The 16475-nt window shown below is 36.1% G+C and overlaps 1 long non-coding RNA gene across 1 annotated transcript in view; it reads left to right on the plus strand.

The window, feature by feature from the left end:
* Positions 1-5947: 5947 nt before the first annotated feature.
* The window catches only part of LOC132080049 (uncharacterized), a 37957-nt gene continuing 27429 nt past the window's right edge, over positions 5948-16475 (plus strand). Inside the window, exon 1 of the long non-coding RNA XR_009419489.1 lies at positions 5948-6078. This is a non-coding gene — a long non-coding RNA (uncharacterized LOC132080049). The remainder of the gene's footprint in view (positions 6079-16475) is intronic.

The raw sequence follows: 16475 nt of genomic DNA on the forward strand, positions 1-16475 counted from the left end.
ATTTTCACCCCTCTTCAAAAATAGATTTAAAACAAAAAATCACTTTCTATTAATCACATTTTATAAAACTAAAATCTGTATTGTAGCATCTGTGTGCTTTGGCATGAAGATTTATTTTGTTTTTGTGGGGATATATCTCTATAAATATCTAGCAATGAGTGCTTTAGATGTGGGTAATTGGTGGTTGCCTGGTGAATTCAACCATTATATTTATCATAGTTTTCTGTGCAGTCAAAATTACTTATTTAGATATAAATTCATTTGAAGGTAACTTCTGTCAGGCAAAGTACTGCAAAAAATAGTTCTCATCTTTTATTCTTTCAAGTTGGCATGAATATCCATATCTAGCTACAGATGTATGGATATAAAATATATATATAGAATAAAAGCATTTATGAGCACTTTCTTATCAATTAATGTAAAGCTGCCAGCTACAGAAAACAAAATAGAAAGTTCAACTTTATTGTATTTCAAATTAGTTTGGAATGTTATTGGAATCAACTCTATTTAAAATTTCCAGCAGTAAATTCCAGGTACTGCTGACTTTAAACATTGCGTGATCTATAAGTGCAGAAGCCTGGCAGCTGCTCAGCAGAGTTTCTTTAGTCAATGGTCTATGTGGGAATGTGGCAGTGTTCATTTCAAGGTTAGATGGATTTTCTTGCACCTAATGTTACATGAATTTATGTGTTGTAAAAGATTCTGGGAATTTAAGAGCTGCTAAATGTAAGTTTTGCAAATTATGTCTGAAAAGCTTGGTATTTCTGGTGGAGAAGACAGTGGGACCTTGCTGCTTTTTATTTTGCTGCTGATTGTACCTGTATTCTGTATAAACAAGGAGAAAGAGAACCTCACAAAATGTCTAAGACTTTTTGGATGTATGTTCAGCACAAGACAATTTCATGCAGACTCATGCAATTATAGTCTCAAAAAGTCACTGATGTGTGCAAAGTTCTTATTTCATATTTCATGTCTAATTGGGAAGCTGCAGCTACTATACTTTTAAAATTTAATGAAACATTGAGCCTATTTAAAGAAAAGCTGATTTTATCTTAATGTGTGAGATACTGTAAAATTTGCACTTAGTTTCCCAAATCTCCAATACTTTTGTCAAAATTAAACCAGAATTTATCAGCAAATGCAAATATCTAGTGGTCTCTTGAGCCTTGTCCTTCATCCTGAATTTTTTTCCTCTGTTTTATTGTTAATTTTCTTCAAAATGTGAGCTAGAGTCTTTAAAAGGCCAAGCTTAAAAAACTCTTCTGTTAAACAGGAGTGCTTAATAAGGATGCAAAATTTTGTGAGAAACATGTTTTAGTGTTTAGTAGTTTAGTCTACAGATGAAAGCTGTTGGAGGGTGACAATTTAGAAGCTGTTTAACCCTCAGTGGAGAAGCTAAAACATTGTCAGAGAGATAAGGAATGTTTTTATGTTAATCATGTAAAGGTTATTTTTGGAAGAGAAGAGAGGGTCTTCTTCAATCGGGTTCCTTAAAACAAAAGGGTAATTCTAGGAGCAGAGATGAGATATTTGGTGTGCCTTGTGTGATAGAATTGTGGTAAAGGTGGGTTTTCAGCATTCCATTTTCTTTGGAAGGTATGTGTGCCATCTAAAAGGGAATTTTAAAATCCTGTTAGAGGTAACTCAAGTGAACGTATTTCCATGTGAAGTCAAAAAAAAAAATCCTACTTATCAATGCAATCCTGGAAGAATTGCATCTTTCTGAATTAAAATGAAAGAGAAACAAAAGCATCATAAATAGATAGTAATCCATAGTTAGCTCCCCACCCTTAGTTTTTGTGGAATTATATAGTTTAGACTATGGGGATGTTTCTGTTTCTGAAACATAAAATAGAGAATATTTTAGAAATATTTTTCAGATGGCACCTTTGGAAAAAACCCTGAAAGGTCTTTTGGCATTTGTCTTATGTCCTGGAAGGGTAGGAAAATTTGCGGAGATGGAATATCTGACTTGCAAAGTAAGAATATGCATTTGAACTTCTAAGCTCATTCCTTCCTAAGCTGACAAAAATCAAACTCTTATACATCTACAAGTCTTATTAAACATATTATCAAATAGCTCAGAACTATTTATTTTTTTTAATTTTTTGTGCAATAAAGCTTGTCTTCATTGCTGGATGTCAAGGTGATTTATAAAGGAATTAAATGTTGTTACAGCAATTTGTCATGTTGGGATGCTGACATGTAGAAAATGAAATGGTTTGCCAAAGATTACTCAGCAGACTGATGGAAAAGCAAGAATAGGCTTTAATCTCTTCATTCTGAGTCACTCCAGTCCCATAATCACTGGGCCATGGAATGAAATGTGAAGGATTATAGAGGTTTTATTACGTGATGCTGCTCCTCTCTTCCTGTGTTCTTAATGTGGGTATATGTTGTTTGACAGCTGACTGACACACATACACATTTTTAGTTCCTTACATAACATTAAACCTTGTGTATCCTTTGCTGGTAGCATTTTTCTGGTTTCATAAACCAAACAGGAATGCAGCTGTCATACTTTCTTTCTTCGTGTATCTTTTACAGAACTTAATCAAGATTATTATCTAAAGGCCTGTGCTTAATTCCCCAAATTTCACGTTCTTGAAATCCATGGAAATGAGAACTAAGCTCCAAATTCATCCCAAGATCCGAGCTTTTCCTTTGAAATCTGAATGATTATCCTTCTTAAAGTTCAGAAGTATTAGAAATGTGGTTTCACATTTGTGATTTACATAAACAGAACAATTAATTATGGATTATACACTCTTTGGAAGAGACAAATATTATTGTTTTTACTAGAATTTTGTCATAGGACTGTGAGGTTTTTTAAATTAAACTGGGTTTTATGAACACTGAAGAGTAATATCAGGGAAGTGTAGATGTGCAAATGTACTAATGTCTTCTCTACTATGACTGCATCATCACAAAAAAACCTTCTACTTTTCTTAAGTATTTAAGAGTCTATGTATATGCCTTTCAATGTGGAATTTTGATTTGTGTTTATATCTAGTTCTTGGAAAAAGCTCTTTTAACTACACAATCCTCAGTGTTGTTTTGTGCAATTTATTAAAGAAAAAATAATTGAAAAAACCCTTTCGTACTATGTTGTCCTTGCTAGATTAGAACTCTAAAATAGCAGCTGTTAAAGGAAAAGGAGCATACTGTGAGTGGGCCATCAGTGCCAGCTGCTGCTCCTGCAGTGGTGTGGTTTCTGTCTCACTGCCCCTGTGCTCCCTGGGTGACAGCGTGCAGGGCTGGGGGACAAAGGGAAATGGAGCCAGGCTGAGCAGGAGGCTTTTGATAACATTGGTGCAACAGTTTTGGACCAGGGTCTGATGCAGTTTCTGATTATCTCCAAATGTTTTCAGTAGTGGTGTTTCAAATCTGACCTTACTTGCGCACGATTTTCACTTTGGTGCACATAAACCAGGGATATTAAATGTGAGCTGCTGAAACAAGTGCTGTGCTCAGGTCCTCAATGGTTGGACCTCTCTGCTATCCTGCAAAGTTACTCTGGGTAGCACACTGTGTTGCTTCTTAGTATTGTCACCTGTGAAGTTCAGGAAGTTCTGCAAAAGATGGAGAAAGGCTTGTCCCAATGCTTTCTTATCTTGAAAATTATTTCTGTATAATTGAGGTGCTACTTGATTTTGTCAGACTTTTCCATAACTAACACAAATACTCTATGTAGCTGCAAAATTTAATTTCCTTCTCCTTCTGTGGTACAGGTTCCAGGATGAAAACAGTGTGAAGCAGTTCCCTTGAAACACACACAGTATCTGAAAGTATTTAGAAGTCATTAAGTCCTGGTGTGCAAGGAGCCAGTATTCATGTCCTGTGGGGGGAGGGAGAAAGGCTCCTTCACTACAATATTAATTCTGTTTGGAAAGTTTAGATGAAATAAAAGCTTTTCTAACTGCTCTTGGGCAAACTGATGTGTGGCAGGTGCTTAAATTCAGATGAAGAAAAACTGATACACTCTGATGACCTTAACAACCTCTCCTCTGGGTAGTTTTAGTTTCCTCTTCTGGATCCAAAATGCTTAATGTTTGTACATTGGAAATGAATTAGATGCTCACTGGTGACATTGGCTATACTGAGAACATCTATTGAGTAACTGGAGGAAGATTGGGAAGGGAGAAACATCTATGACAATACTGTGCAATACCAGTTGACACCTTTTGCCATAGAAAACCATTGAGATTATTATCTTTCTCCTTTTTAATCCTTGTAAAAAGAGACATGTGGCAGGTATACAGCTCTCATCCATGTGGATATCCAATGCAAAAAAATCTTAGCTGTTAAACTTTAATTTTCCTTGGAGAGGGAGAAGGAACAATTTTGGAGCATAAGAGCCATGGTAAATTTGGTGATACCATTAGACATGGATAGTCTGTCTAAAAGATAAATTAAATAGTTAAGCTTGCTTTTAGTGTGAGCTGTTTTTGAAGCAGAAATGTGGAAATTCAGGGACTAAAGAATAACAAATTTAGCAACGTAAGATCAAAGAGACATGAGAATAGGGGAAAAAGAAGTGAGTATCTTTAAAGTATATTCTTCAAATCTGACAACACTCTAAAGATTTCTCCTCAGCCTAGATAAATGTGAATTGTATATATCATAAGAAATTAAACAGGAATTTTTTTACAAAGTTGTTGCAGTGAGTTAGTAGCTTATTGTACAATATTTAAGAAAAAAACCCACCCCTTAATAATCTTTTTTAGTAACAATGGAAATCTCCTGTGCTAAATGAATCTCACTGAAACTACTTGCTTCTGTTTGCTTGTCATACCCAGCAGAAAGAATCAATATGAAAAAACCTGGCATAACTGGCATGTATTATAAATAAAGCTGTCTTGGGGACTACATAATGATTTGTCAAAATAGACTTATAAGTGTTCACCATCATCAATCATTTCACTTAATCTTGGTTTAGCAAAAATATATTAACATATTAACACACAGTATTATGGATGAAAAAGGAACTTTAATACATCTTTGACTTAAACTTTGAAAAATGTAGAGGATCTCAGACTACAGAAAAATGATATGTGTAACTCAGAGCAATGCAGATTAATAATTTTGTAGCTTTATTTATAGCTGTTGTTCCTTTTGTTTTGGTGTTTAATTTGACCAAGTGAACTGCAGGTTTAATTTTCTTTTTTGAGTTTTATTCAGTCTTAATATGCTGGTGGCATATTTATTTGACTATGTACTTAATATTTCATAGAATAGTTCAAGTTGGAAAAGACTTTTAAGATTGAGTCCAACTGCTGACCAAACTACCAATCCAAACCCCAAGCACCCCATCTACACATCTTTTAAAAATCTCCAGGGATGGTGACTCAACCACTTCCTTGGACATCCTGTTCCTGTGCTTGATAGTGAAAGAATGTTTTCTAATATCCAGCCTGAACCTCCCCTGGCACAACTTGAGGATGTTTCTGCAGGTCCTATTGTTTGGGAGAAGAGCCTGACCCCCACCTGGTTACAGCCTCCTTTCCAGGAGTTCTGGAGAGTGCTGCCAGCCCCCTGAGCCTGTTTTAGTCCAGGGTTTCCCTCAGCTGCTCCCCAGCAGGCTCAGCCCCAAGCTCTGTGCCCTGTCCAGCTCCATCCCCTGCTGCCCTGTGAACTGGGGGCTGCTGGGGGGCCCCGACCTCCTCTTGGGGTCCCCCTGCTTGGCAAAGCCCCCTGTGGGGTGTGCTTGAACTAGAAGGGAGACACTCTGCTAAATTAGACCCAGACTGGTGAAAAACAAAAGGATTGAAAAATAGCTGTAAGGACCCCATGAACAGATGGTGTGATTCTGTAAGGGTAATTATATCATGATCCTAATTAACCACAACAGGAATGACCTTTTACTGACTCACAAAATAATTTCATTTAGAGAATCTTCTGTCAAACTTTGATTTTTATTTTATTTTTGCCTCCTTTTTTTCCTTAGGTCAGATACCCATATGCTCTGTATGCAGTAGAGCAGCTTTAAGAGATAAAATTGTAATCATGTGCTGCAAAGTTGACACCAGTTATTGCATCAGGTGAAATCACAGGACTTAGAGGTGAACTTTTGAACTGGTGAGTCCAACCCTTTGTCTTCTCAACATTTATCCAATATCTGTATTGTATTATCCTCCTAATGTCAATGAGTTTTTTTTCCCAACAATATATTCATTAATGCAGCAAGTTGGGTTTTTCTTAAGTTATTTATCTTCTGGTGTGCCATGAGGAAATTTGATCATTTTATCTGGAGTCTAGGTTAAGATATGTGCTTCTAATCATAAGTCCCAAATAATTTCTTTGACCATTTCTGCTAATAGGTTCTCTGGAGTTTTTCTGTTTAATACTTCTCAAGACTGTTTGTACCCTTGTGGTTAGGACTTTATTTCTTCAAATATCAATGCACAAATGCTATCTGGTTATTCACTTTAGTGCATTTTTTACTCTAATTATGCCTATTGGGAACTTCAGCTGTTATATCTTAAATGTCAAAATACCATGTAAATTACTGCTTCCTATGGGAAAATGATTGTTTACTACTCTGAAAAGTCATAAGATGTGATGATCAAACTATGAACAGAGAAAACACAACTAAAGCAAATATTTAATGTGCATTTTCATTTAAATAAAAAACACTCTATAACTCTGAGGGGTTTTTGATTATTTTCCCCTGTTTTTTTTTTCTGTTGTTTTTTTCCCTTTGTTCTTTTTACTTTGATCAAGTGATCTCAAGGGAATGACATGAAGTGTATGTAGTTGTTGCTCTGACTATGCTTTTTTGTTGTTTTTTTGTTGTCTATTGTCTGTTTTAGTCTGAAACTTCCCAAAACTTTTAAACAGTGCAGCATAATGACCTGGTCAAATGAAGTGCTTCAATTCTTGATCCAGTAACAACCAATAATGAGACATTAAATACTGTAAAAAATCAAACCCCTTGGGGAGACAAGCTGTTTTTGGAGAAAAGGGAGCACTGTGCCATTATGTGCTTCATAATCCTTCTGTCATTTCTAAAAGTGCCAATATAAAAGTGAAACAGAAGGAAATGTGCTGAAGTACATTTTGTGCATTCCAGGTGTTTCACTGAGTGACAGAGGAAAGCATTCAGCTGTGTGCGTTCTTGCATTTTTACATGGGTAACATTAAAATATTCTGAGAATCACAGCAGCCTCCCAAAAAATGGGAGAAGAAAGTGTTTTCTACATGAACCCATTATGCAGACACATAGCATAAATAATTTTATTTCTTTGATCTTCCTTTAATTTTGGCTCTAGTGCACATTCTCCTCTGTCAGAGCTGCAGAATTCTGCTTGCTACTGTTTATATTTCTCTTGTCTCATGGGAGGGGGGGTCTTTAGGAAGCAAACTTGCCATTTCTGAATTAGAGAAAAGAGGCCACAACAGCTGCTCCTGTTTGGTAGCTTTTGTCTTTTAGGGAGTATTGAAATATTGTTCATTTTCTTTCACAGATTTCCCAAAACCTCTCCTTGGTTTGATCCTTCACTTGTCTAGCGTAGTAGAAATCTGATTTTTTTTATTTTTTATTTGTAGGTGACATGACAATAGAATAAAGTTATTTGCTTTTGATTTATGTTCCCTTTTTATTTTTTCACTTTTTTTAAAAAATAGCTTTGTTTTTAATTCAGTGCTTTTTATTCTCTTTAGGGCTTTTTTTTGCCTCAGAGCAGAATGCTTATACTTGAATAAATAGATGAAAAAATATTTAATTTTTGAACATTTCAAAAAGGGGGACTAATTTCCCATTTAAGGAAAAAAGAGCTTTTAAATTAGATGTCAGTTTAAATAGCAGATTTTTTTTCAAAATTGAGAAACTTCTTTTTTGAGGAATGATAATTAACTATAGCTGGGAAATATAAAACTTGGGTCTTTGTATTGGTATTTATGCAAATTCCCTCCCTCAGATTAAGAACCTGGTAAAATCTCTTAAATAAAACTTGGAAATGTCCATGTTAAATTTGTTAAAATCAAACAATGTGTCTATAATATGCATAGAACTTAAAGCTCTTTTTATCTTAGTGTTTTAAAATACTCTTGATTTTACTAAAGAGCTTGGTTAAAACTGTGGATTGATTTGAATAGCTTTCATCTCTCTGTAATATCTCTTGCCTATTTCCCTGAAACTGAAGCAAAGTTTTGTTCTGAGGTGCTGGAAGTATTTAAGGTTGCACAAGCCCTGTGAGTGGATGCAATGTGAGTGCACCTGCACCTCATGGATGCTAATGGGGTTTGATTGTGCCTTTGCAGGATCAGTGGCTGCCCCCTGCAAATACTTATTTATTTGCTGCTTGTTTTTGCAGTGCAAGGTTGTTGCATCGCTGCAGTGTCATATCATGTTCTCTGTGCTCTTTTCATACTCTCTGTCAAGGCAATAACATTAATTTGTGTCTATTTGAATAATACTCATTGTCATATGGTAAGAGATCTCGAGACAAGCAAGGGATTTGTTTAGCAAAAAACACTTTTAAGAAATGGCAATTTTGAGAGTCTTCATTTAACAGGAAGGGATCAGAGTGGCTAAGTAATTCAAATCCATGATTTTTTATCTCAGTGTGATCATTTGCTGACACACTGGGTGTAGGATAGATGAGATTCAGCTTCCATGGTGCAATCTAAATGCTCCATAAATACAAACTTTGTCTCAATTTCTGATTGCTGATTCCAGCTTTTTTATTTGTTGAGTGATCCCGAGTTCTTCAATGCCTCTTTGTGCTTACTGCAGGAATGCTGTTTGTGCCTGGGGCTTTATCTTTGTGCTTGATGCCACTGGCACACAGAAATGAGCCTTTCAGTTACACCAAATACATCAACCCAAAGCTAGAGATTCCACTTGTGAAGCTATTGCTGCAGGAATGTGATTCACAGCAATGAGGAAGGTTGGAAGAGGAGGCAATGAGATTTGACTGCTATGACTGAGGCTGCTGCTGGAGCTGCCCAGGCTGGAATTTGTGATATAGAATTCAAAGCTATTCTTCTTAATTAGGCAAAAGATCAGAGTATGATGCAGGCAAAATTGGATCATTTTAAGAATTATTAGGGGAAAAAAACCCTTCTCTCCAAAATGAACCCCAGAAATCCATCACCAGACTAAAAAACCTTGATGACCCTGCACTTAAAAATTAATGAATTAAGCTGAAGTGATTAGACAGGGGAAAAAAGAGATACTTTTAAATTATTCAAGATCAGCTACTTATGTACCCCTGAAAATGCAGATGCAGCACCAGGAGGTATCAGCCCTATAGGGTTTTTTTACATAAGTGTTGTGACATAAGCACTGAGTAGCCATTTTAAAGGCACCCTTTAGAATGAAAAATGAGCATAAAGTAGAACTGAAAGGTGGGCAAGGAACATAACCAGTTTTATTTTACAGGGAGACCAATAGCTTTCCTTTCTAAAGTAGGAAAAACAAAGCATGAAAGTGGATTTGATTAGTTTCTATATGTATCCATATTTAGGTATGACATAAAAAATCCAGATCCTATTTATTTAACTAGGAACCAACACTGACACCAGTTTGTCATACATTATAAATATGCTCAGAAGCTAACAGAAATTCTGCTAAAGCAGAGTTCACAGTTAGGAGATCCATGCTACAGCTTGTTGGCAGTCTTCAAACTGTATTTATTTCAGAGTGGCAGTGAGGCCAAAGAGCCAAATATTAGCACATTATCAGGAAATATTACAGGGATGTCAGTCTGGTACCTAAGTACCAAGGGATGTCAAGCAGGAGGAAACTGCATAGCCCTAAGCTCCATCCTTTTATATATAAAAGCAGTTCTAACTGGGAAGATGAAGAGCTTTGTGTACAGACTAAGGGCTATTCTGTTTTTTCTAAGCATATGAAAACATTTCTTGTGTTCTAGAACTGGAAGCCCCTGAGGAGAATTAGTCATTGTTGAATAAACCAGCCTGCAAAGTTTGATGAAAGTGTTTTGATCAAGACTATGACACTTCAGCTTTTCCTTTTCAATGGACAGTAATATGTTAGGAGTTGTCCTAGCATTTTTGCCATCTTATTTCTGCCAAGGTTTTGTAAATATCAGCTACTCCAAACTGTGCACAAAAACCTGTCTATTCATCACTGTCTTCAGTTCTGATGACAAACAGTTTCTGCTCCTTGCAAGGGGTCGTGCTAAAGGAATATTCAGTCTTGTGTGTGGTGAGGTGACCTTTTAAAGGCTCAAGTGTTTCATATTTTCCTTGGTTGTTGTAGCTATCCTTCTTCAGAAGTTTGAAGTCTTCAGTTTGAGGAGCTTTGATTTTTACAGAAACTACTCAGGAAGGCTTTAAAAGCATTCTGAGCTATCAGGATATATGATATTGTGTCTTTTTAGCTGTTGTTGTTCGTTTAGGTCCACTGAAGACTTATGAGTGTCTTATAAAGGGCTAAGGATAATCTGACTTTCCTGTAAAATAACTTTTATTATTTCTTACTGTAGTAAGCTTAGTAATTTGTCAGAGTGAGTTGTGTTTTTTTAACTGATCTTTCTGTTCTGGCATCTTTATTGAGAATTTTCAGCTGACACTCAGAAGGACAAAAATGTTTATACATAGAATCAATTTCAGGATGCTTGAAGGAAATAAATGATGTATGTTAATTAACTAGGGATGTCAGAAAATTATGGTAAGGATTTAGTGGATTCAGGCCTCCTTGATGAATTTAAATTTCAATGGAGTTTGATCAAACCAGGAGTAATTATAAAGCAGCAATAATTCAGCTAATGTTGATAGCAATTCATTTGGTGTTAAATCATTAGAGATCTCTGATTCTTTAAAACTGCAAAGATTTCACTGATAAATGGCAGTTATACAAAACAATTGCTATTTTAATTTGTTATTATATCTGGAGTAAGACAAACTTAGTGGCATATAAACTTGTAGGAATTGCCCTAGTGAAGAGGAGTTAGATTGGGATACATTTCATTTTTTATATGGTGGAAAGTGCGTCCAATGGCCAAATTCTCTCCTGCTTTATCTACTGTGAAAGAAAGAAATACTTGAGGTTTGGACGGTGAATATTGACTCAGGATTCCAATTAGATTTGTGGATCAATTACAGACTTTCTGTGCTGCCGCAGCAAGTAATTTAAGTGACACTTTCCTTCAGCTGCTCCTGTATATAATGCTTTGCTGAGGCATTGCAAAGATGAAATCCACTACTAATTTGTGAGTGGCATTGATTCTGCAGTGTGAGGGCACATTATCCCATAAATGATTGTTAGAAATCAAATTATATAAAATTATTTAAATGTAATTATGTATTATCTAATTATATTTTCCTGAAGAGCTTCACAAAGACAAACTCTTAGTTTTAGAAATTAAACATGTGTGCTGGGTGAAGGAGAACTGAGACTGAGAACCAGTAAGGTGTTGAGTTGGGATAAAATAACTTTGAGTATTCCTTAGAGAAATGCAAGTTTCTTTTAATTCAAAAGAAATGTGAAACATAGCTTGCAAATTCAGTGTGTTTTATTCAGAAGTTCTTCTTTGAATATATGTTTTTATTTAAAAATTGAGAGATTAATATATGCTTTAATGAAATATGCTTTGAGATGTTTTCTTGGCTTTTATTTTCTCAGGCATGAGTATTGATGGGCTGTTCTCCACCATGGAAGGAAGTGCTCTGAGTTGTGTCTCAGCCACTGCATGTATAGAAATGGAGGAGAGAGCAGCCACGTTTCTATAGATAAGGACAGGTGTTCAGGCCTTCCTAACACATTGCCAATATTAGTTTGTGCTTTCTGAGGGTGTAGCTCCATGAATTTCATGAGCCAAAGGGTTGTAGTAAAACACAGAAAAATCTATAGCATTTTCCCTGTTACCATTTTTGTGTGAAAAATATTCTTTGCTCTTCTACTTTTTTTCCTTCTTTTTCCATGTTGTGTTGTGTGGTCTTATTTTTTGGAGGCTTAGTATTTTCTCTGTTTTGCAGCTTGGTAGTTAAATGCTTAATCAAACTCTAAATCAAATTGTGATTTGTTTCTCAGTAAGAGTTACTGATAGTTTTAAGTTGCAAAGAAAATGTGTTGTAGGCTCATAAGGAATGATTGTGATCAAATAATATCTTAATTAAGATGTTACAGAACATTTTGATAATTATCTGTTTATAGTCATAAAAAAATTTGAGTTGGGCTGAGGAGCTGCCCTGAATTACTTTCAACTCCAGTGTTATATTTTACCAGTGCAATCATGAATTCTGCCATAAGATGCATAGCTCTGTGCTGTAAATATTAAAAAAAAAAATCTTCATTCATTCAGGGACACACTTAAAAAAGAATGGTTAGTTCTTGCCATGCTTAGGAAGGGATTTGGGTATTAGGCATTAGTTGGAGCTTTTTTCATTGCAAATAGCGCCACTGGATGACATCTTTAAGCATAAGAATAATCTTTTGATTTGGGGACTCAGAGAAATATGTCCCATGTATGGAATACCCACTGCATTGAATAAATTCTGTAAAATCACTCTTTTTTTAACATGGTAAATGTTACAGAATGGCAGAGAACAGATTTTGAGGTCTGCTGTTTTCCTCTGCCATAAGGCAGAATAAATTGTCTTATTAATTTCTTTCTTTGTTATTTCTGATACATTTGTCAAAAGTTTCATTTTCTTGTGCTCCTATCAGCAGTGTAGAATCCACATAAATATTCTCCAGTACGTCACAGGTACTCTCTCTTTATAGATGTTCAGTAGAGGTAGCATTAAACCCAAACCCCTCATTTAAGCATTTGCAGCCCAAAATGCCTAAAATAGCTTTAGAATAGAAGCACAACAAGATAATTTAAGAAGGATTAGGGCCAAGTAAAGGTGCAGAGCTCAGTGCACATCTCTGGCAACCTCTCCATGGCCATTTTGCAGTGCTTCATTATAGGACATGTGGATGTGATAAGCTTGAATACAGATATTAAGCATAAAATCTGTATTTCTTATTTATGACTGCAATCTTGGCTTTAGGGGCAACAGCAGCTTCAGTGGCAAAGAAGGATAAAGAAAATTGGGAGGTGGTGTAATGAACATGATATTTCCCTATCAGGGTTGGAAGAACTGACTTAGAACGTGTAAAACTGTGCCCTTCCAGTCCAGAGCTGGGGGAATTGACAATTTCCAGGCAGAATCAGCTGAAGGTTGGTTTTTTAAATCCACCAGACTCTGTGCTAGCCTCAAAACACTTCTATGGAAACCTGGTATGTGGTACCCTAATGGTGCTGACTCCAGTGAGATATAGATACCAGGGAGTCTTTTAGGGACAGACCTGTCAAAATATTTCATCTGTGCTTTACACATCTCTGCTTTCATCTTGAGCTGAGACTGACATCTGTCAGATTGTGTGCTATGAGAGAAATGTGATTTAAAGGTTGCAAGAGTGAATGGGATTCTAGATTTCAGATGTAAGTGAATGGGAAGGTCCTTAAACAAGTAAATGAAATAGGTTTTCTCTTCAGCCTTTTGAGAAATGTTTATGAGGATTAACAATTCCAAATTAAGAAAAAATAAATGGAGAAATATAGATTCATAATTTACAGCAGCAAATGGCTGATTAAATTGATGAATGCCACAGTCAGGGTTGCTCTGTTCTACTGATTACACATATCTGCTTAGTACTTGGAACTTTATTATAATTTGGTATCAATAATATTAAGCATGGTTTCATAAAGGAGTAGTTGTACCAGTATCTAATGGGGCAGAGAAAAATCAGTATTAATATTGCAATCAGTAGTTTTCAATGTTGTAATTGAAAATTTAAAAAAAAGTATTAGCTGGTATTATTTGTAAAAGAAACAGTTTCTGTGTGAGGTTTATCATATTTAGCACCAAACTTAATATCATCTTGCTTCACAAAACATAGGGTTGGACACTAAGACAGTAAATGCTTTTGGTTAAGTTTAAATTTAATTTGGTATTGTAGACATGAAAACCTTTGTTATAATACTAAGTTTACTGCTGATAATTGTTTATAGTAATGCATATTGAAAGATTGAAAATACAGTTACATTAGCAATGATGTATCTCTAAAATTAATGTCTCTGAACATTCATGGGCAAACCTGTATTACTCAGATTCAATGTAGGACCAGGTTATGATTATTATAGATCTGGGGAATAATCTTTCTTTTGCACTTTCTTATTGAAAATATGTGTGTATGCATACTATGTATATGTAGCTCATATGCCTACAGTCCATATGTGCCTCCTGCAGATTAGGATTGCTCACATTCTTAAAATCCAAACTTTAAGAAACAAAAGTATTCACTACTTGTACACTTATACTTTATGGAAAACTTAGGATAAGTTCATTGTTGGGCAAGGCTTGAGCCTAACTGAGCATTGTATATGGGCTGCTGTGTTCAGCACTACATGAGCTGTCTGCCTGGCTGACCTGCCACTTGCTATCAGCTGTCTGTCCTCTTGTGCTCACAGAGGATGAGAATTTGAGTGGTGTGTGATAAGCAGAAATGTTCTTCTGGTGTGTCTGATTTTAAAAAAATGTTTTTCTCCTAATGAGATTAATGTTCTAAACTACTTCCACATGAAAACACACACACTGAGCCCAATAGTGTAGGAAAGTACAGAACAGTGAGACTGAGATTCTGAGAAGTTACCAATAAAGAGACAGAAAGTATGAGAAATTTTTGAGTGTTTGCAGTGTTTATTGAACTGCTAGAATTAAGGAAAAGGTTGAGATGAAGAACTGTTACTGATATTAGTTCAGAAAGTTGCAGAGGAGTTGGTGGGGGAAGTGTGGCAACATCTGAACTTTCTGAAATAGTGAGAAGAGTGCTGTTATAAAACCAATTCTGGATGGATTAACTGTGCTTATTGTATTGCAATCCATGAGCTCAGGTGAGAGTGCATTGCCACATATTTGGTTAAAACCACCTCTGCTGACATTTTGCAATGAAAAGAATCATCATAGCAATCTAAGCTGGCTCCTGTTCCCCAGTTCTGAACTTTGCCGCTGCCACCTCACTACTGTGGTTATTGAGCAGAAGATGTGTAACTTCAAGACTTTTCCTGGAGATTCTGTGGACTGGACACATTATTGCTTTCTTCTGTTGATGTTGTGTTGTGTTCCATGCTTGTAACCACATGCAGACCTTGGGTATGGTCTGCTATATTGCTCTGGTTCTGCTTTTTGGGTTTTTTTCCTGTCTGCCTCTCTACTCTTTTTCTCTGAATTATTTTGTAATGTAAAGACAGACCAAAACTTCAACAAGAGACAGCAGAGCTGCCTAACCTGAAAACATAAGACCAAGTGTGGAACTACAGAAACTTCTCAAGCTATTTTTCAAGCAGTATAAAAGAAAATGTGTTTGGTGACAGGGACTCTTTGTACACTTGGAAGAGGGTGTTTAATTTGGAAATACATAAAGAATGCCCGGTGAGGGATAAATCTATATCATGCAGATAATGAGTTCATGCAGATTCAGCAAAATTTGCCTTCCAAACAAAAACTGCAATATAAGCTTTTAGTTTTCCTTTTGCAGAGGTAGTTTTGCTGGAATCTCATTTCTAACAAATCTTATGTTGTTTACACCTACAGTTTTTGATCTTGTGTCCATATACCAGCTGTCAGGAAAGCACCAAGCCCACAAATTACTGATTAGACATGAGGCACAAAGAACACAAGCTGCTACTGTTTGGAAAGCTCAGCACTCTTTGCAAAGACTTTGCCCCATTTGAACTGTACCAGTTTTACTTTCACTAATGATATATTGTATAGCTTGTTTGGCAGCGTGGGAGTTTATCATAAGTTTCTCTTTTGTTCAGCCCTGAAATCAGGCTAAAATATGTAATTACAGTTACTTGTCATCAGAGGTCGTGTTTTTCAATAGCGAAAGTGCTGCAATGCCTCTTAAATAGTTTCTTGATGATAATTTGTATCAGCTGCCCATAAGAAGCTACAGTGTGATCATGCTGCCTCAAAAAAGCTTTTTATCAAAGGTTAGAAATAATCTTTACCATTCAAGAGACAGTGAATTTTCAATGAAGATGATCAGATCTTTGCAGTCCATTTGCCAGTTTGCTCAGGTGTTGGGTAGGATTTGGTGGCAGAGTTTTTTGCCATTACTAGCCTCAGCTTTCAGGCAGCAGCATCTGCTTCATGAAAGGGGAAACAGAGCCCTGTGTCAGGAAATCCTTTGTAAATATTGGAATATATGACGCATTTTTCATACCATGCGAGCTCAGTTTGGTCTCTGCCAGCCAAAGCCTCAAAATGGGGAGCCTGCAGCAGATGGCCTCCCAAACCTATCATTTGGCACCTGCATGTGTAAGAGATCCCTAAATTCATAAGTTTGCTCAAAACCTGGTACTCTTCCACCTTTTCTTAGAACAGAAAGAAGTTTGGAAGGTTTTGTTCAGGTTAACAGTTGCAAGATTAGATCATGGTCCGTTAGATTTTTGTGAGTGACTGTTGTGTTTCATCATTTTATAGATAAGTGAAAACCTGGGGAGGCAGGGGAG

The sequence above is a fragment of the Ammospiza nelsoni genome, chromosome 15, assembly GCF_027579445.1.
Source record: "Ammospiza nelsoni isolate bAmmNel1 chromosome 15, bAmmNel1.pri, whole genome shotgun sequence".
NCBI classification, from domain to species: domain Eukaryota; kingdom Metazoa; phylum Chordata; class Aves; order Passeriformes; family Passerellidae; genus Ammospiza; species Ammospiza nelsoni.